The sequence below is a fragment of the Phyllostomus hastatus genome, unplaced genomic scaffold, assembly GCF_019186645.2.
Source record: "Phyllostomus hastatus isolate PE091 unplaced genomic scaffold, TTU_PhHast_1.1 phas_contig_40, whole genome shotgun sequence".
Taxonomy (NCBI): Eukaryota; Metazoa; Chordata; class Mammalia; order Chiroptera; family Phyllostomidae; genus Phyllostomus; species Phyllostomus hastatus.
The window spans coordinates 94303262-94324371 of record NW_025333872.1 but is presented as its reverse complement, the minus strand read 5'-3'; the positions used below and the strand labels follow the sequence as shown (position 1 = coordinate 94324371).

Below are 21110 nucleotides of genomic sequence, written 5' to 3'. Positions count from 1 at the left end.
AATTGTAACCAAGAATCTCCTAATTAGTCGAAGGCTTGACAGTCTTTTCTGCTGACTCTTTTGAAAGAGGCAAGACAGAAGCCTACAGGGAGACTAAACCCAGCAGGGGCTGCAAGCCAGGAGGAGGCAAGCGGTACCTCAGAACCCACTTCTGTGGCCGAGGCTGAACGGGGCAACTCCACACTCACGCACCCTCACCAGGCCACCACCACAGGTCAACTCCCACGGTTAGCCTACCAAGTAATGCTAAGTCAAGGGGAAGTCGGCTGTTCTCCATTCCACACCCTGACTTTGTAAAGTATAATTCAGAAGAGACAGTGCCAAGTTTTCAGATGCCATCAAAACTCTGGATCTGGAGAGCACAGCTTCCCAGGTCCCAGAGCAGCAAACCAAACTCAGAGAAATGGGGACACGGCACCTCCACTTCACCTTGTCAACCCCCACATGGAAAGAAAGTGAACTTGAGCTTAAAACCCAAAGGGAAACAGCACACTGGACAGTGCATGCTGATGGTATTTGTATATGTTTCAGCACAGAGAAGGAAGCATCCACCATTTTCCAAGTCCACACCAACTATAGAGAAAATCAGTAAATCATATTGGAGAGCCTCCAACCACATTACAAGTAGGTCAGTAGAAACAAAAGTTTTATAGTAGATTTCTTACGAGTAAGAGTCAGTCTTTTTTTTTTTCCTGTAGTCAGCCCTCCACGTGCATGCATAGGTTTAGCATCCATGAATCCACCAACCGCAGATTGAAAATACATATATTTTTTTAAGTTAGAGAGTTCCAAAAACCAAAACTTGCCCTGGCTGGTGGGACTCAGTGGGTCGGAGTGTCGCCCTGTATATTGAAAGGTCGCAGGTTCAATTCCCAGTCAGGGCACATGCATGCCTAGGTTGTGGGTTCAGTCTCTGGTGGGGGCATGCATGGGAGGCAACCAATTGATATTTCTCTCTCACACCAATGTTTCTCTCTCTCTTCTCCCTCTTCCCCCCTCTCTAAAAGCAATGAAACAAATGCCCTCTGATGAGGATTAAAAAAAATCAAAAGAAAACAAGAAGCAAAACTTGAATCTGTGTGCTACGAGCACTACAATCAATCACGAATGAACTGACTGTAGGCATGCCCTGCTGTAGCCTATATACGAACACAATTCATATGCAAACACCACACCATTTTATACGAGGAACTGAGCGTCTGTGGGTTTTGGTGTCTGTGGGGTCCCTGGAGCCAGTCCCCTGAGGGACAAAGGGACAGCTGTGTGTAAAAGTACTTGGCTGAACGCCACCATGATGGTTGCACAACAATATAAATGGACTCAATGCCACTGAACTTCACACTTTGTGAATGATGAAAATGATAGTTTTTGTGTATTTTACAACTTTAAAAAACAAACAAAAAACATGCCACATTAAAAGAGTTATCACAGAGGCAGACTGGGTCTCCTCGGCGGCAAGCACCACGCACGATGCTACATCTGACAGTCATAACAAGGTGCCCCTGGCCATGGGCAACTTCGCGCAGAACTGCGGCTGACCTGGGTGGGCAGGAAAGAACTGTGGTTCTGGGGGGTGGGGTGGGGGGGGACTGTTGAACCCAAGCAGCTGTCTCTTGAAGTCAGTACTAATGAAAACACTGCACCCAGTCCATTTCCCCTGCCTCCCAGCACCTGATCAGCATGGTCTTAACATTACTAATTCCTAAGTATTTCAACATAAACTCCTCCAAAGTCACTGCTGGTTTCCTATCAGCCACAAGCAGATGGCAACCCAGAAGAGTCCTGTTCCCATCATGCTAACTTGGCGGGAGGCTCACCTGCCGCCACCTGAAACACAAATCCCTCCCACCTGGACACAGAAGGCTCCCAAACAAGACTAAAATCCTGCCCAGATGCCCACTGATCAGCATCCTTGAAAGCATGGGGGGGAAGTCTCATTACAACTCCACTAATTAATAAACAGAGAGAGGGACTGCGTCACATCCCGATGTAATTACAGGAGCACTGCTCTTCCACCACAGCTCCACTCCACGGTTCAAGGAGGTTCCCCGCCGGACGACACTGGGACGCAATCCAGTTTTCTAATGTATCCATATGTATCAGAATCTGAGCACATCCTACTGTATCAAACCTGGAGAAAAACCTTTGCAGATGCTAAAAGTTCAATTTCAGACACATTACTACATCCTTAAAATTTTATTTGCAATGAAGCCATTCATCCTGTTTTGGTAAACCTAACATAGATTTCTTGCTGTAATTTTTTAACCTAAATAGTCAAACATTACGAGAATGACTGTTCACAAGTTCACCAAAGTTGGAAAACATCAAAGGTGTGTATATATACACACACACACACTGGCAGGAAGAAAAGAATCTGTATCATTGACTTCATCAGATTCTAAGCAGAAATGCTCCTCCGTGCTTTCTGAGTGTACCTGCTAATCACCAGGGCCTTAGCCACCGATGGCTCCTTGCCTGCTCAGCAAATTAAACCTGATTCTAGAATGCTAAACCAAGGTTTTCTTTTCGAAGGGGCAGCTTAACTACAGCTCCCTGTCCTCTGCCACACCCCAGTATTGAAACCTTCAGTGGCTCTACTCTTGCAATAAAGGACAAAATCCTTGAACACGGGATTAGGAGGCCCAGCTTGAAAAGGGATCCCCCTCACCAAGCTTCCACATTTTCTCAGCAAAGCTCTCTCTGACCCCTCTGGCTAGATGAAACTCTACCTTTTACCCAATACTTCTTCTTGGCAAACACCTTGGCCTTGGTTTCTTCATAAAATAAGAAAATGTGTGCTTGACATAAAGGGCACATGTAGGAAAAGGCTCGGTAAACTAAGTGTTCTCCATGTGAAGGGAATATTACTTGCAATGAAAAAAGTTACACGCCACCAAGAAAAACTCCGGGGGAAAAAAAGACCGACTCCTACTTTTATAGACACGTCTACTATAAAAATTCTGTTTCTGACTTACTTGTGACTTGGTTGAAGGCTCTCCAATATGCTCTACCAGTTCTCCCCAACAGCTGGCATGGACCGTAACAAATGTACAGAAATTGTCCTACAGGTCTGTAAAAAGCAAAGCGGGAGCCCTCTTCTCTGCTCCTTCACTGAGGGACCGCTCCTCCCCGGGCACGCACAGCATTCCTACTCTCATGCTCTACTTGGCGGGGGGGGGGGGGGGGCGCAGGGCGAGCACCCGAGGCAGAAAAGGTTAAGAAAAGGAGACAGACCTGAATGCACAAGCAGAAGCTATCCGTTACCCAGGAGAAAGCCTAGCCCAGCTCACACAGAGGAGTGTGAGGTGTGGAGCCTGCAGACAGAGCAGAGGCAACTGAGGCCCTCCTGCCTTTGCCGTTATCTATCAGGCAGTACAAGCACGAAGCCACCAACACGGCTGTCGTCCTACGTAACTTCCCGCTGGGCCTCCCAGCCTCTCACCTCTGTTGACCTGTCTCCACCTAGGACAAGGGCGGAGATGGGCAGGCGAGCTGCAGGGTTTCAAACCCACCTAAACAGGAAGACGCGCACTTACACACGCCAATCACTTTTTCTTCCATTAGATACGATGCACTTCATCTGGGCAATAGAGTTAGAGGACTGGCTCTGGAGGGCGAAAGCAGTGGTGCTCCGGGGTGCACTCTGATGTGAGCTTCCTCCCAGTGAGGAAGCCCTTCTCTCCGAGACTTTCAAATCAACAACACATCCTGCCGTCCCACTCTGGCCCAGGCAAAAGACGACTGCGGTGACGGTGCCAGAGCGAAGACGTCTCAGGGAATCACACTGAGAGGGAAATGGAAGCAGCAACGGACAGTCTGGACAAGTTCCGTGCGGTCCCACACACGTAGAGCCGTTCCACCGCCCAGACAGATCCTAGGGGCAAATGCGTCTGGTAAAAACCAATGTAACTGATACGGAAATTATGGAGAATAATCTCCGTATCAATCACATACTATAAACCGTCGCGCCCTACACAAATGCAGTGTTTTAAGCACAGCTACTACTCTACAGAGCATGTTGCTGTTAGTGGTTTGGCCTCTTTAAATCCACCCCATTTAATGCAGTTTGGCACCCTAGGAAAAGGAGATCAGTGGAAAAACCGGTGAAATCTTAATGAAATCTAGAGTTTAGTTAAGAACAATGCACCAATGTTAATTTCTTTAATTTTTCAAATTATCTATTTATTTATTTATTTTTAGAGAGAGGGGGAGGGAGAGAGAAATGGAAACATCGATGTGAGAGACAAACACCGATCAGTTGCCTCTCGCACACGCCCCGACTGGGGACTGGCCTGCAACCCAGGCCATGTGCCCTGATCAGGAATCGAACCTCCACCTTTCAATCTGCAGGATGACGACCAACCAACTGAGCCACACCAGCCAGGGCTCCAATGTTCATTTCTTAAGGTTTGACTAGTGTCCTACAGTTACACAGGATGTTAACTTTAGGGGAAATTGGATGAAGGGTATATGAAAACGCTCTGTACGCTCTTTGCACTTTTTCTGTAAATCAAAAACTATCCCAAAATAAAAAGTTCATTTTAAAGAGTTTAAAAACCTATCTGCTTAAAAGAGGAGAGGAGGAGTGGGCAAGGGAGGAGAGAGGCAGGGGTAGCAGGAAAGCGAAGGGAGTGGAGGAGAAAAAAAAGGGAAGGGGAAAAAAGGAATAAAAGGGAAACATATCTACAGGAAGACTTTCTAAGCAAACCATCAAAGTAGAAACTATGAAAAAAAAAAGACTGATAGATTTGACTACACAGAAACCTTACACTTTTATTTATCAATATATATCATGAGCAGAGTTCGCGTTGACAGGCAACCAACAAACTGGGAAAATATCTGTAACATGCACACAAGAAAACGGGTTCATATCCATAACGTGGTAAAACTGTACTGAGGGGGTGGAGGCTACGTGCCCAGGCGCTGCATCTGCTGCAACTGCTTTCACACATTGCAAATCTATGACGTGTCCAAACTCGAGTTCAGAGTCTCGTCGACCACGGTTTCCCCTTTCCACTGATTCCCCCCCAGCCTGGGGCTCTGCTGGAGGAAGCAGATCCTCAAGGCAGCTTTCCCCAGAAGCGACTCGTTTCTGTTTGTCTGACCGCTGTTTAAGCAGAGTCTCCTTTCTAGAATCCGAACTCTTCTCCTCCTTATGAGTCCGGTATGTCAAGCTTACCTACGCAGTGCCCACCATAGTGAAAATAAGGCAGACCACAACCAGAAGTAGGGATCCTAAGAAAGACTAAGATGTGCGAGAAACCGTGCGTGTCAAACGAGACTCAAATTTCCGCACCAGTCCATCAGATGAACAGGAAAAAAAGCAGCAGAAAACCATTCACCACAGGTGGGGAGTCACGTCCCACCTGAAGTGTCTTTTCCCTGGACTTCTAGAGAGACTCACCTATTCAAAGAAAAAGCATCTTTTAAATAAAATACAGTTACATCTAACTCAGTCAATAGTTTATATTACAACCAACCTACCTTCGTAATGTTTTGGTTTTTGTTCTTTTGTGTTTTTAAATTTAGAAGGGGACCAGAGAATTTAAGCGAGCATATACTTTGTTCAAGATGTCCCCATACACTAATAGTTTATATGAAGACAGGGTTGGAATCATATTAATCATTAGTATTAGGCCCTGGCTGTGGGGCTCACTTGGTTGGAGCATCCTACTGTAAGCCAAAAGGTCACAGGTCCGATTTCTGGTCAGGGCACATGCCTGAGTTGCAGGTTCAGTCCCCATGGGGCGCATGGGAGAGGCAAACAATCAAAATTTCTCTTTCCACACCCATGTTTCTCTACCTCCTTCTCTCCTTTCCCCTCTTTCCAAAATCAAGAAGCATATCCTCAGGTGAGGATTGAAAAAAAGAAAGTTAATATTAGTTATATTACCATGTTAAAAATTAAGCAGAAAATTGTAAATCTCATGTGACACTGAAAAGCCACACATAAAACAATATAGAGACCAAGAAACAAATATTTTTCACAGAGAACACTGTGACCATGATTAAAACCATGAGACTAAAAATTGAGTAGTTAAAAGTTTGCATCCCAGTTTATTTATTATCTTCTTCCAGAAAATTAAGCAGATTTCTATTGTCTTACTTGCCTGGAGTTTCCCATGCTACAATAGAGTTCAGTTTTCAAAGTAACATTATGTGTTAACAGACAGCACTTAAGACCAGATAAACACAAAATGAAGAAAAAGGAATTAAACCAAACCTTAACTTCTAGAAGCTCGTTCATGATTTAGTTTATGAATGAGTCCAGACTCCCCACTACGCCTCCTTCTCCAGACAACCTGGATTCACTTTACCTCTTAAAAGAACCAAAAGAGGATCAACTCAAACTGGTTTTGCTAGTCATTAACACTCTAGTAAAAGATTCAGTAATAACTGACTGAAATTAAAAGGCTGAAGTAACTGGCTTACATTGACCTCCAAAGATTACTGGTACCTTTCACGTAGCAATGCTTACTTATCCAGTTCCCACAAAAAGTTACGGCTGCCGTGTATACACTAGAAACAGGTCAGCTCCCCAAAGCCAAGTGCGTGCACATCTTTCTGTGTCATGTGAAAGAGAAAGAACTTCACCATCTGAACACCAGCACAGGGCAGCCAAGGAGAGCCCATGTCTAGGACCACTGGTCAGCCAGAGAGACCACAAGTATTTGCAAAACACAGAAAGCTAAGAAAGGGACGACCCTGATATCCCACAGCTCTCCGAATTAAACATGATACATCATTTCCGGACCATCTGTCAACCTTGAGTTTTCTCTACTGATTGACAATTCACAATAAATTCATAGAAGGCTGATTTCAAAGCACCTTATAAACACTGTTTCTTCTATTATCTAGCTCTGTAAAGAGCAGCATTTCCAGCCTAGGAGGGGCTTAAAATGGTACTTAATGTTTCTTTATGACATGTCTTACACATAAATACACATAGGATACAAATCCGATTCACTACACTGCACAATTTTTTCAACACATGAAGTTTAACTTACCAAGAGTGTAAATAAATCTATACCATACAGTAATGTAATCATGCTGTTTGTCAATGGTCCAAAAAAGGTTTGGTAGTGATTAGTGAAAATTAAAGGTTGACACAATTATATAAAATTGAATTACGGCAATTTTCTGTGGACTTCACATATCAGCACTTTGCTCTCCACTGATAAGAGTCCTGGCTGCGGAAGCCGTTAGAATGGTGAGGAGGAGGGAGATGCAAGATCGAACTCAAACGGGATGCCATCAAGCCAAAAAGACTGGGAGCTAATGCTCTAGTGAGCTCTACTGGGCAGATTCTGGGCAGCACCCCAACCCTACACTACCTAATTTATTCCCAAGGCCCTCGGAATCGAGGCTGGGTAAGGAGGTGACAGTATGTGTGCCACGTGCATCCTCACTTCTGCCACAGCAGTAAAAACCACTACTATGGAACTAGTATAAAAAAACTGTGAGCTTTCCACCTTTTGCTAAGAGTTGTATTTTATTCCAAGCACTTTAAATCTTACAGAATTTATTTCATTATTCGGGTATCAAAATTAATTCAGAAAAGTTAACTTTTTACATAGGAAACACAAAACTGAGTGTCTCATTTCATGAGAAAAGATGACAAGAACAAAAAATGCACAAGGTTTAAACTACTGGCAAGCAGTGGGAAACACGACCAGTTAGTCAGCCACATTCGTCCACCGGGGTGGGGTCCCCACGACACATGCCACTCAAACTCCTTTCGCTCGGGTCACTTAAAGCCAGGGGTAACTTTTTGAAGGTACTCTTCTCCAACCTGACAAACGTGAACACACAGTTACAACCTTCTGATTATTGAACAGTTTGAAACACAACTCTGCCCGCCTAAAGTGTCAGCTCTGGCTGACCAGGGCCTTCCCACACAGCATAAGCTAACTTCTTACGACGCATGTTTTGATATTCTAACCAATGGAGTTGAATTTGTTCACCTGGTTTTGTAGCCAAGAGGACTGTCTGAAACGTAAGAAACCGATCACGATCTTAACACAATCCTGCAGAGCCTCAGCACACAGTCACATCACTACTGACCAACTTTTTACTACAGTAAAACTGTCCCGGCGGTAACAGTTCAGCCTACAGCGCATCAGGGAGCTCTGAAACTACTATTTATTACGGTGATCAACTAACGATGCCGCGTGTTTCCCCCAGGACGGGGCGACATACACTTTTAACAGCCAGAGGAGAGGGCAGGCGTATGCAGGGGACAAGAACATGGAGGGTTAGGGTTCTGAAAGGGTTTTCTACACACGCCTCTCGCTTCTCCTGGCCAGAGGCTGAAAACTACACACAAGTCAGAAGCACATGCCTCGCAGGTAAACCAGTCTTCCTTGCGTTTCGTAAGACACTGGTGAAAGCAACAGCCAGCGGACGAGAACACGACGGACCTAGTCACGTCTGTCTACAACACTGAAGCGGAACGTGAAAACTGGGCAACAATTCCTGCAAGCAGGGATAAGCGTGCCAGCCGGCAACCAGCTGGGTCGTCGACAGCTGAGCCTCACAAGTAGAGGCCGAGACTCCTGTCGTAAAACTGACTAACGAAAAAGCCCAACTCTTTAGCCCTAGCCAGACACGAACAGCTGATACAACCAACTTTTATACCGACAGAAAGCGCCCGCGGAGTAAGACTGCCAGGAGGAGGGCCGGCAGAAAGGACTGTGACAACATACCTTGCATTACGCATTTCTAAATTCCTTCACGTCCATCAAGGTCTAAACTGAGTCTTTAAATTTTAAAAAGTGAGAAATTCGTATCTTAAGTTACAGTGTGTTATCTTTCTCAAAGCTTTCACATCCATTTGACTCTCATTGTGCTTTTGATTAAAATAGTAACAGTGAGAAAGATACTCCAGCAAGTCTGTATTATCTGCACAGCGTCTCTACACACCTGCAGGACGATTTTCCACACTGTACGCCCTACTGCACCGCGACTAGTGGAAGCTCCTCATGAACACTACTTTTCAATCCTGTTCTTAAAATACTCTTTCTCTCAAGGGTGGGTATCCCTGACACCACACAAGGACAAGGACTTATATTTCTATTTACTGGCATCACAGAAATATATATATATATGATTCTGAATGAACCATATTTAAAAGGAAAAATATCACAATTTAAAAAAATCCATGAACATGACAAAATTTTAATTTTGACCCACCATTTTCTAAGAAAGCAAGAAACTAAATAAGGGGCCCACTCACTGGTATAGGTCCTAAAAGCAATGTTAAAAGAAAAAGAATGTACAAAATTTATCAGAGTTTACAATAATTTACGGAGATGCGGCAATCAATGCAACATTTCTGAGCAAAGAATTTACTTAATTTTAACGGAGTATGTAGTGGGGTCTACTGCAGCCACACCACCCCGAGTGCGCCCGATCTCGCCTGAATGTGCAGCGGGCCGTGCACTTCCATTTCCTTTGAAAGGACAAAGCCAGCCCCATCTGCGATCGTGGCACCACTCGCCTAGCAGACCTATGACCCGGTGACACAGGACTGACATTTTTCTCTTCTGAGCTTCTTGTCCCCAGGACTGGAAGTTACTGGAAGCAAGAACAGAACCAACCACTCCCTGCAGCCCCGGGCAGAAGATAACATCGGAACAAAGTGCACTGAGTTCGGACACGCCAACAGCCCAGGGGCCGCACAACAGCCACCCCCTCCGCACCCTTTTTAATCCAATTACGACCCAATGAGAGCTCGAAGCCCCCACCCCTCAAGGCTGGTGTATTTCTCCACACCCTGCCCCTCGCCTTTCTTGGAGAGTGGGCAAAATCTTTATTCTCTACATTTTCTTTTCTTTGTGAATTCTCCCAGAGCCCACCTCACTGACCACCTTAACATGTTGGTGACTCATAGAAGGACATTCTCTACCTCTCCCTCTCCTCCGACCTCTTCAGACTGGTGACTAGGGAAGCGGTGGGCAGCGGAGACTCAACCCCCGTTCGCCCCCTAACCCTGCCTCTGTGAGGTCCGGAGAGAGGACTCTGATTCTCCTCCTCACCCATCTTCTCAGCCGGCGATCCGATCAGTTTCTCTGAATCTCGGGATGCAAACATCCTATCAACAGTGGTAGCTCACCCCCTCGTCTGACGGCCGTGAGCCCCAGTGCTGGGTCTATTACTTCTGCAGGGTTTCAGCTGGGAGGGACAGCTCCCAGCTGCTGGATCGGTGGGCGCTCTGGGCCCAGGCACCCCTGCCTCTGAGGCAGAGCCCTGTGTTCTGTGTGCCCTCAGGCTCAAGGGCGCTCCACTTGGGCGGCAGACCTCGGGGTCATCTGAGTTGGGGGCGCCCTTCTCAAATGCTCCCCACCCCCAGCTCTCAGTTGTTCTCGTCCCTAGGACATCCTTCCCTCTTCTTTCTTGTAGCTCTCACCACGGGCAACACTCAGTCAACCCCACCCAAGGACTCCCCACTGGGCTGTCTGATTAAGACCTTGGAGGCTCTGGGACTTGCCAACCTCAAGCCCAAGCGCTTGATTTTCTCTTGCAACACAGCGGGGCCTCCACACAAACTGGGCGACCAGGAAGTCGGGCCCATGAATGGACCATTTAACTGTAATACTATCCTCCGTGCTGTCGTCGCCCTGAGAAATGATGTGAGGCTCCTTACGTTCAGGACTTCTTCAAACTCTCTCACCATCCTGATCTCTGCACTTCCTGTCCCACAGTCTTACACCTGCTTCCCTTCCTCCTCCGTCTTCCCAAGATTCAGGCCATCTCCCCCCCTTTGCACTTCCTGCTCCATATTCCCCATCACATGACTCTTTAGCACCCCTTCCGTCTCCTCTCCCTGCTTCTCCTCAGGCCTCTCCCCCTGCCCCCCTTAGGACTGGGTTTCTCCCAGGCAGACCTGTTCAGGCTGTCTCTTTCAGGAACCTCCTAGGCCTGCAACCCAGTTCCCTCTCCCTGAGGTTGCCGAATCAGAGGGCATTACTCAGGGCCAGGCTCCCTTTTCAATGTCAGACCTCTCCCAAGTTGAGGTCAGTCTTGGCAGTCTTTTGGCAAACCCAGAGAAGCTTACAAAGGAGTTTGAATATCTCAGTCGTTCCTGTGACCTCCTCTGGAGAGACATTCGTATGATCTTTCCTACCTGTACCAATGTGGGAGGGGGAGGCCGTATCTGGGCCAAGACACAGGAGTGTGGGAACAACCTAAATCCGAAACAGCCCCTCCGGCGCCGCAGCCGGCCCTGACCAGGACCCCAGTCGGACGACCAAACTAACGTCCCAACCCCCAACCATAGTAACCGGGATCGCACGCTCTCCTGCCCCATAAAGGGAATGCATGGGCTACTACTAAGCCTCTTAACTACAGCGAGGTCAAGGGAATCACTCAAGGGCCAGATGAGAGCCCTGCTCTTTTCCTCTCTAGGCTCTTGGCGGCTTTTTGCCTCCACACTGACCTAGACCTCAATTCTAGGGAGGGCCAGACTACCCCAGCAATGTAGTGCATTTCCCGGCTGGCCCCAGACATTCAGCACCGACTCCAAACGCTGGAAGAGGGCCCTCAGACCCCACCACCGGAGCTAGTTGATCTGGCTTTCAAAGTCTTTAACAAACGTGATGAGGGCAGACAAGAAAAGGGAAAGAGATCGACAGTGATCCCAGGAGCAAAAAAAGTTTTCCAAATGGTAGCCTCAGCAATTGAGGGGACTCTACAGGGAGGGACCCCCGATGCAGCGGTAAGGACAGCCATCAGCAGCCAGCACTGGGGCCCTGAACTGCTTCGACTGAGAACAAAAGGGTCACTGGAGCAAAGGGTGCCCAAAGAAAAAGCAGCAACCACTGGGACATGCTCGTTTTGCAAAGAGTCAGGCCCTGGAAGAAGGACTGCCCTCTCCTCCAGGGGGCAGATGGAGCTCCCCTTCTGAACCGGCAGGCACTCCTAGAGGGGCTCCCCGCATGCCCTGGGCCCTCCTGCTCTCCTGCAGACACGGACTGACCACCCCAGGCGGCCTCCACGCTGCGCCCTCGCAATGGCCAAGCCTGGGTAACTCAGTTGCAGGAAAGCTAACCGACTTCTTAATTGATGCCGGAGCTCCTCACTCTGCTCTCCCTGAGTTTTGGGGCTCTTTGTACCCCTCTCCTATCTCCAAAACGGGGGGGGGAAGGTCTCGGGCCACCCCACAAACCCCCAGCCTCTGCACTCGGGGAGATCTGGTCTCCGCTCACTCTTTCTTAGCCATTCCTAATCGTCCCTCCCCTCCCCTCAGGAGAGACTGAATGACTAAGCCAGGTACTCAGGTTCTTGTGCACCCTCAGGCTTCTTTCCCAGAACTGCAGAGAACGTCCTCCACCCCAGCCTCCCTCCGAACTCCGTTCCCTGAGGTGATAAACGGGAGTGCCTGGAACAGCGACATTCCTGGGAGGGCACATCACATACAGCCCATCACGTACAGCCCGTCACCATCCGCATGGACGGTCCCGCACGCTTGCCGTGCCGCTCCCAACACCCAATTAAGCTAGAGGCCCTCCAGGGGCTCAAACCCCTCATGACCACGTCTCTCCAATCAAGCTTATGAAGACCCGCCAACGGCCCTCGCCACACCCCTGTCCCCCATCGGGAAACCCAGACGGCTCCCACCGACTAGTAGTAGTGCAGGACCTCGGAACCCGCTCCCAAAACCATGATGTTGGCTGAGGCTCCTTCTTTCCTTCAACTGGGCCTTCAGTCCCTCTTCCACCCCCGCTCCCACCGCATGCCTCCCCCACGGGCAGGAAGGGCCCTGGCCACCCCCTCTTGGGGGAGAGGGCAGTGAGGCAGCCAGTAAAAAATTATCCAAGCCCTACTTCAATGTCATGATCGATACTGGCCTAAACTCAAAGAACTACACCTCCTTCTTCTGCGGGGATAAAGCCTATCCCTGCTTACCTACGAAGTGGACAGGCACTTCTCTCGCTTATATTACTCCCAAACTCACCCTTGTCACCGACAGTACGCCTCTCCCTTCCACGCCCAACCCACAAGAGTCAGAAGGGGGCCCTAGCTGGGACCATCATAATCGGCATTCTAGCCAGAGTGGGAACTGGCATCGGAGGCCTTTTAAACTCCATTCTCATGGCCCAGCAACTACCCTTAGAAGTAACTCAACAAATAATTGACGCAGCCAACCAAATCAACACCCTACAAGAACAGATCGCTTCCCTAGCAGGAGTAATCCTATGGAACAGGCGAGTCCTAGACTTTCTAACGGCTAACCAGGGAGGGACCTGTGCCGTGCTTAATGACCAATCTGGAAAAATACAAAATAATCTGAGAAATATCACTGATAAAACCAGCCAACTCTATAAAAAAGGAGCCACGGGAGGATTTAACTCGTGGGATTTTAAAACCAACATCTGGCTCTGGCTGTCTTGGCCGACTCCTTTCCCAGGTCCCTACTGCAGCTCTTCTCTTTACTGTTGCCCAGCGGCCGTGTCTCCCTGAGATTTCCTACGTCCTGCATCCCACAAAGCGTCTAAGCTCCAGGAGACTCACTTCACAAATGACCCCACCTACGGCTCTCGCCTTCCGGGCGGTCCACCCTCTCCCTCTTAATGACCCACACCTGCGGCCACGGGCAGGGACAACTCTACGTCCACAATCCGCAGGAGGTGGTTACAGAAAAAGGGCACTTCATCCCTACTCCCCAGAACCAGAATGGACCCGGTCATTAAGCATAAATTCATCTTAAAACCAGAGGGGGGAATGAAAGGACAAAGCCAGCCCCATCTGCTGTCGTGGCACCATTCGCCTAGCAGGCCTATGACCTGGTGACACAGGACTGACATTTTTCTCTTCTGAGCTTCTTGTCCCCAGGACTGGAAGTTACTGGAAGCAAGAACAGAACCAACCACTCCCTGCAGCCCCGGGCAGAAGATAACATCGGAACAAAGTGCGCTGAGTTCAGGACACGCCAACAGCCCAGGGGCCGCACAACGGCCACCCCCTCCGCACCCTTTTTAATCCAATGAGAGCTCGAAGCCCCCACCCCTCAAGGCTGGTTACCTCTCCACACCCTGCCCCTCGCCTTTCTTGGAGAGTGGGCAAAATCTTTATTCTCTACATTTTCTTCGCTCTGTGAATTCTTCCCACAGCCCACGTCACGGACCACCTTCACGCCCTTGTCTCCCCTGTTTCAGTGAAAAGCACCTCCAGCTCTCTCTGCGACCCTCCTCCATTCCACATGGCGTCTGTAGGACCATCAACTGAGAGCGAATGTATATATACACACACACACACACACCCCAAAAGGTGGGAACATTACCCAAACTAGGCAACTCATACTCTTTTCCCCAGGGAAACCGCCTCTTTCGACCTGAGGAGGAGGCCGTGACAACTGAGAAAGACTTTCCATGAGATGACTCCTGAAGCCTGGAGCCCTGAAGCCCTGGTTCTCGGCCCCCACAGCCCCGCTGCTCAGCATCTGCCACGTCTGTGTTACACGCGAGTGCTGTGCCCTATGCCTACAATTCTGCAACCTCCCCTTTTCACTCAACAGTGTATCACGGGGGTCCTTCCACACTGGTTAATATGGCTCCACAGCATTACTTTCAACGGCTGCATACAGTGAAAGGACCACAATCTAATTCCTCAGTTCCTTACTTAAGGTTATTTACTATATAACTGTATGTACTATTGTAAATAGTTCTTTACTATATACATATCTTTGTGCTAACTTTTCCTATTATTCCCGTAGGATAAACTCCGAAATGAGGACTTGCTGAGCTAAAAGGCTATGCAAGTTTTACATTCTGATACAGAGTAGCAGCTGTTTAAAATGATGCATTCATTTATCCCTCTACTGAGACTGAAAGCACACCTCTCCCTCCATGTTCACCAGCCCCGGGAATTACTCTCATCCTTGTCAACACTGCAAACTGGGAAGTGCCCAAATACTAAGGTTACTGAGAGAAGGATTAGCAGAAGTATTCACCATAATATAATGCTTTATGTTACACTTTATCAAATTGTTTCACACCTAGCAAGGTCTAAATGGAGTCTAAAGTATATTACCAACATAATATTTGAAAAATATCTGAAAATATTTTATCTTCTTTGGCTTGGGCTGCCATCACAAACACCACAGACTGAAATAGCTTCAACAACAGAAATACGCTTCTCACAGTTCTGGAGGCTGAGAAGTTCAAGACTAAGATGCCAACGTGCAGGTTTCACTCTGAGGCCTCTGCTCCCAGCTTGAAGGCAGCTGCCATTTGGCTCTGAGTTCACAGGGCCTCTTCTCTGGACCTCACCTGTGGGGAAGGAAAGCAGGGCGTAGGGGCCACAGCTCTCCGCCGTCTTTTCTTACAAGGCCACCAACCCCACCGTGGGGGCTCCACCCTCATCACCTGACCCGACTCCAACTACCTCCCCCAAAGGGATTCAGCTTCAATAGACGAATTTGGGGAAGACACATTCAATCTGTAACAAATGGTACCTTATTTTTGCTTTTAATTTCATTTCTTTAATTACTAATGAAACAGACTATTTTAATATGTGTATTGGTCATTTCTTTTTCCTTTTTTTTTTTTTCCTCTTAATAAACTGGTCTGTTCTGACTCTGAATCGGAACAGGAAGGGTGCGAGACGTCTGAAACATATCGTACCAGACAGAACGCAAGGAAGCCATCACGGGTTCCCGGAGGGCTGGAAGCCAACCTGACTAAGCCTATCTGCCCCGGGATGGGGCAATTGGAGCATCAAAAGGCTAATGACTGAAAGGACTGAAACATCACGTACACTAACAGAGGAGTTCATAAAGATACACACACACACAAAAAGAAAAAACTCTCATCCGTCACCGCAGGAGGACGCCAGGGCGTTGACTTACAATGTGGGGAAGTAGTAAATACAGGGAAATAATCAGACGTTATCCCCACCCTTCCTGTACAATCTATACTACCTCGGTGTAGGTCCATATAGTCTTCCACACAGCAAACATATCACCATTATACCACCAGCTGGGAAACAAAAAACATCATCTGCATGAGCCACAAATCTCAGAAAGAGGTACCATATGTCACTATCCACATGGAAGGGAAATGATGGGACCCAACAAGGACGTAACAGTAGGCACATCTAATGTGCCTAGGAAAAACTCTGAAACATGGCCACACGACAAAACCCTTAAGACACCAAACTTAATGAAATAAGCCAGTCGCAAAAGGACAAACACTGTACAGATTCCACTTCTGTGAGGTCTCTAAACAGTCCAACTAAGAGAGAGAAGTAGGATGGTGGTTGCCAGGGGCCGAGGAAGGAGGGGATGGGGACGTTATTGTTTAAGAGGCACTAATACAAAGTTTCCGTTTAGGAAGATTAAAAACTTCTGGAGGTGGACAATGGTGATCGTTGGACAGCAATGTAAAGGTACTTAATGCCACTGAACTGTCCACTTAAAAGTGGTTAAGATGGTAAATTTTACGTTATGTATATATCCTATCACAAAAAAATTGAGTATGTTTAGTATGTTAAAACTTATTAACTAAACTAACAATACCCTCGCCAAGTTAAAAGATATCTGACGTTTTAATTGCACCATCCCTGCAGCCTCAGCAGTCTCATTAAGGGCAAATGTGTAACTTCAGCAACGCTTTTGGTAAAACGGACACTGCTTCACAGAATCCTAAACAGAAACCTATGCAATCACTAAGTCAAAGCACTTGAATAAAGGTTTTGCCCAATCTTTAATGCATTTGATGAATCACGCACATAGCTGGGCCATCCAATCCATGGTCACTCTCTCTTCATCCACAGGAGGGAACAGGAAACACTCCCATGGATACTGTAAACACAGTGGCACAGATCAAGAGCAACGTCCTACCTTAGCCATGCACAAGACAGGCGCTCAACAAACACTCCTGAATCCCAGTACTCAGGGACTCTGCATTGGAAACCTAAAAGAAAACCACGCCATCCAACGAGAGGGTTGAAATCAGCCCGAAGGGAGGCTGCCCTCTCCAGGAAGTCTTTCCTGGCTCGGGATCTCAGCACCACTGTCGGATGGTCGGCTCAATGTTGGACGGGTTCCGCGTACCAAATATCATTTTATGGATTAATCAAGTTTTTTTTTCTGCCTAAGAGTTTTGGTGGGAAAAAGTGTGAATAGCAAAACTGCCACTCTCACACTTACTTCCACATGAAAACGAGACAGTCCAATACGGTACACAGGTCTTTTCTAAATGAAGGAGTCACTGTTTTAAAACACACAGCAGCAAACACGTTCTGTTCTTGTGCGTCAGGCACAGAGAGCAATCCTGGCCTTCCGTGCTGCTCCCGTGTCTGAAAGCTCCGTTGTGTTAGAGTCTGTGCCCTATACGGTCCCTCTGATTCAGTAAGTCACACACTTCTAGCTCTGGAGGTCAACAACACCCCCTCCCATCACAGGAAAACTGCTCCGTTCACAACCCTATGAGAGAGCACTTAAAATTCTTAAGGGAAATCTCATTCTCGAACAACTCTTTTCACACAAATTCAGCGCAAGTCTTTAAACCGAAGAACCGAACACTAGGTGTGGCTACTACGATTCACTTACACACTCGTTTCCGTGACAGTAAACTGTGGAGAAATGAAGCGCGGACGCCTGAGATCCCCCGAGTCTGAATGCGGCTCTCACTGCACAAAGTCGACATCAGCTTGCAAAGGAACCCTGCGAGACAGCCAGGCAGGAGGCCCGCCAGGCTGGAGGCGAGGGGGTGGCTGTCCGGACTGCAGTGTGGCCCCGTGCAAGGTGCCCTGTCACTTCACGTCCGTCTGCCACGACCTCAACCCCGGCAGTTTGGCGCTGTGGGGCCTGGTGGTGAGCACTCTCCAGGGCCACAGCACCGTTCCCAGGGGCCTTGCCTGCAAGAAACAAACTCTGACTACTGAGAAACGGAAACCGAGACACAGAGAAAGAGGTGTGAAGAAAGAGACCCCCCGCCCCCAAGCCACTTCCCGCAAAGAGGGGTATCGACATTCTTCAAAACCTTAGAAATCAATGACTTGCCCTGTGCTTTCTAAAAACCCTGCCTACTGGGTATCCTTAAGTAAACCTGCTGAACTTACTGCAAAACACCAAGAGGCGGAGTCCCCAAATAGAGAAATCCAGGAAACAGCTCCCTGCGAGGGGAGCTAATTGTCCCCGAGAAGAGAAGTGTTAGGAGACTTTCCTACTCACCGTGGCAATTGAGCAGGCGAGTCGCATCCACCCACAGTAGGACTGGGTCTCCCTCATTTCCCTCCCCAAAGCTAGGTGGCCCTCACCTTTCCACCCTTGCAGTGCCGGGACGTGGGGGGCGGGGGGGGGGGGAACGACTCCTCTCGCTGCTAGTTGCCCAAGCGGGTCCAACTTCGGACCCAGCACCGTGCACTTGGCTGTGCAGCGCAGGGACAAGAGAGGAAGGGCTGCCGCTCGGAGCGGAATCCCCGTGATTTGCCCAGACCAGGCGGCAGGAGCGCCAGCATTTCCAGGCAGCTGCCACGACAGGTGACCGGGCCGCTGTGCCGGCGCCCCGCTCGCCCCGGGCGGGCGTCACCGAGGTGGGCGGCAGGAAGGGGACGGAGGGAGGCAGGCGGCCTGGAGGACGACAAGGTGGGCACCGGCTGGAGGGAAATCCACTCCATCCAGACGCCGGGGAGAAAGAGGAGCAGCACAGCCCCGTCTCCCGCGGGGAAACCGTTTTTAAGGGATTGTCTGGCTCCACAAGTAACCCAAAAAATGGCCTCGAGCCAAACGCCTCCTGATTTACACACACGCACACGCACAGCAAGCTCCTCTCTCGCCCCCTTTTCTGATACGCTGAAACAAAAGGCGAAAACAGCTCAGCAGCGGGCAGCGCCGCCCGAGCATCCGCCGCCCGCTCCCCACGCGCCACCGGAGAGGCCCCGAGACGGCCCGCCCGCTGCCCCCCGCCCGGCCCGGGGCGCCGCCCGCCGGCTGCGCTCCCGCCGCGCCCGGCAGAGGGGCCAGGCCGGGGCTCCGGTCCCCCCCACCCCACGCCCGCCTGGAGGGGACAGGCGCCGGCCCGGCTCGGAGGGCGCCCCGGGCAGCGCTGGGCCCCGCCGCCGCCTCCCCGTACGCGAGGGCGATGGGGACCGCGGCCCCTGCCCGGCTCACCTCCGGGCGGCCGTGCGGCGGATCCGCGCTGCTCCGCGCCTCTCCGCCTGCAGCAGCCCCGCGCCGCCGCCGCCGCCGCCGCCGCCGCCGCCTCCTCCTCCTCCCCCCGCGTCTCGGCGCTTCTCCGCCTCCCCCGGCCGCGCCGCTGTTGAGCCGGGCTGCGCGCCACGTGACCGCGCCACGTGACCCGGGGCGGTTGGCAGGCGCCTCCCGCCGGCCTCGCGCCCGCCCCCCACTCGGGGCTGGGGTCGCGGCCGGGCCGCCCCACCCGCCGCCTGCTCGCACGAGGGGATCCCAACCCCACGGGCCCTCCAACCCCCACGCACAGCGCGCAGCCCTCGCCCCCCACGGCCGCTCCACAGCGCGGACCGCAGTGGGGACAACTGAACTAGCCCGGCCTGGCCCGCGCAGGGCCCCCCGCCCCCAGGCGGCGGGGTCGGGACCACCAGGTCCCACGGCCGTGCGGCCCCAACCTCGTGGGAGCCGGAAGTGGCTCTGCCACAGCCTCCCCCTGGGAACCCCTGGGAGCCCAGACCTGCTGGGACCACGAAGCCACGCGCCTGCCCTGGGGACGCTCGCCAAAGTGTCTCTGGTGGTGGCGGTCGCGACGCTTCTCTTTTCGGTTGCTGGAGCGGAGGAAAGACCCCACAGCGCCGTCTGATCGCACACAGGGCAGAGAGGCTCATGGCCTCCCCCACCCCCATGACACTGATGGCCCGCCAGGGCTGGAAACTTTGTTGTGCACGGCGCCCTTCGTTTTCCGCCGTGTGCTCAGAAGTAGCGTTGCCGATCGCCTGGCTGTCCACACGGGTGTGGTTCTTTCTGGAGAGAGGCGGGGTCGCCATCCCGGTCTTCCTTGGTGGGAGACACACAATGCCCCATACCGTTAAGTGTAGCGGCCGCTCTTTGTAAGGGATCAGAACTGTTCCCTGCCCTGTCTAGTTGCCGCATCTCAAATCAGCTTCGGTGGTAAGAATTTCTGTGAGTTTCTGGGTGTCAGAAAGCATCGAAAGTTAGACTGAGTCCTTAAATTCTGAAATTCCGTGCCTAAGATTTCACAAGTGTTGGCGAGTGCTACCTAGATTTTTTTTAAAGATTTTATTTATTTATTGTTTAGAGAGGGAAGGAGAAAGAGAGAGAGAGACAAAGAAACATCAATGTGCGGTTGCTGGGGACCATGGCCTGCAACCCAGGCATGTGCCCTGACTGGGAATCAAACCTGCGATGCTTTGGTTCGCAGCCCACACTCAATCCACTGAGATACGCCAGCCAGGGCTTAGATTTTTTAATTAAAAAAAAAACAAAAAACAAAAAACATGACTTTTAATCTTGCAATATTTGCCTCATGCATGTGTACACATAAGTATAATGTGTTTAATGGAAGTATTGCTATCAGCCTTATTTGATAACAATGATACTCCTAAAATTAATTTTGAGATGTTTAAGAAAAAAAAATAGGTCTTAGAGTATCTTAAACATAAAAGATAATCCTTACTTCAGTGTGTTGAGTATTATGCCTCAACTAAGAGCTCAATATTATGCTCAACATGGCAGAAGGGAAAGAGAAAAACCTCCAACTCACAGCCCATGTATGTGCCCTGATCAGGATTTGAACCTGCGACCTTTCGTTGCATGGGCCACACCAGCCAGGGCAGGACTCAGAAAAATTTTAAAATCTGACCCTACTGTCAAACTGTAAAGAATTACTAAAAGGAATAAAGATGAAAATTTGCATTGGAAGAACTTTCTTGACTTAACAATCTGTGTAACAGTATAGAAATAATGTAAAAGCCATCAGGACAGAGAACACAGGTGTTCTTTCTTATGCAAAAGAACATGGTCTTTGGAGCATCTGGTGTCTGCATTGAAACCTTGCTTCTGCCACTTCCCAGCAAGGGGCAACAAGAACAGGATGCTTCTTGAACCCTACGTTCTGCTTTTTTCACTGCCTCCCAGGGCTGTTTGAAAGAACCAAATACTTCATGTAAGTCCTTCA

General features: G+C 49.6%; 1 protein-coding gene across 3 annotated transcripts in view; it reads right to left on the bottom strand.

Annotated features, from left to right (window-relative positions):
• Positions 1–19665, bottom strand: part of TULP4 (TUB like protein 4) — a 179702-nt gene extending 160037 nt beyond the window's left edge. The window contains exons 1-2 of one of the 3 annotated variants that reach the window (XM_045842812.1): positions 19115–19180; positions 15141–15269 (exon numbers count right to left, since the gene is read on the bottom strand). The gene's annotated coding sequence lies outside the window, so the exon portion shown is untranslated. Of the gene's footprint in view, positions 1–15140; positions 15270–19114; positions 19224–19649 lie in introns of those variants that run through there. The other 2 variants (XM_045842813.1, XM_045842811.1) reach the window with 2 other exon arrangements.
• Positions 19666–21110: the final 1445 nt, after the last annotated feature.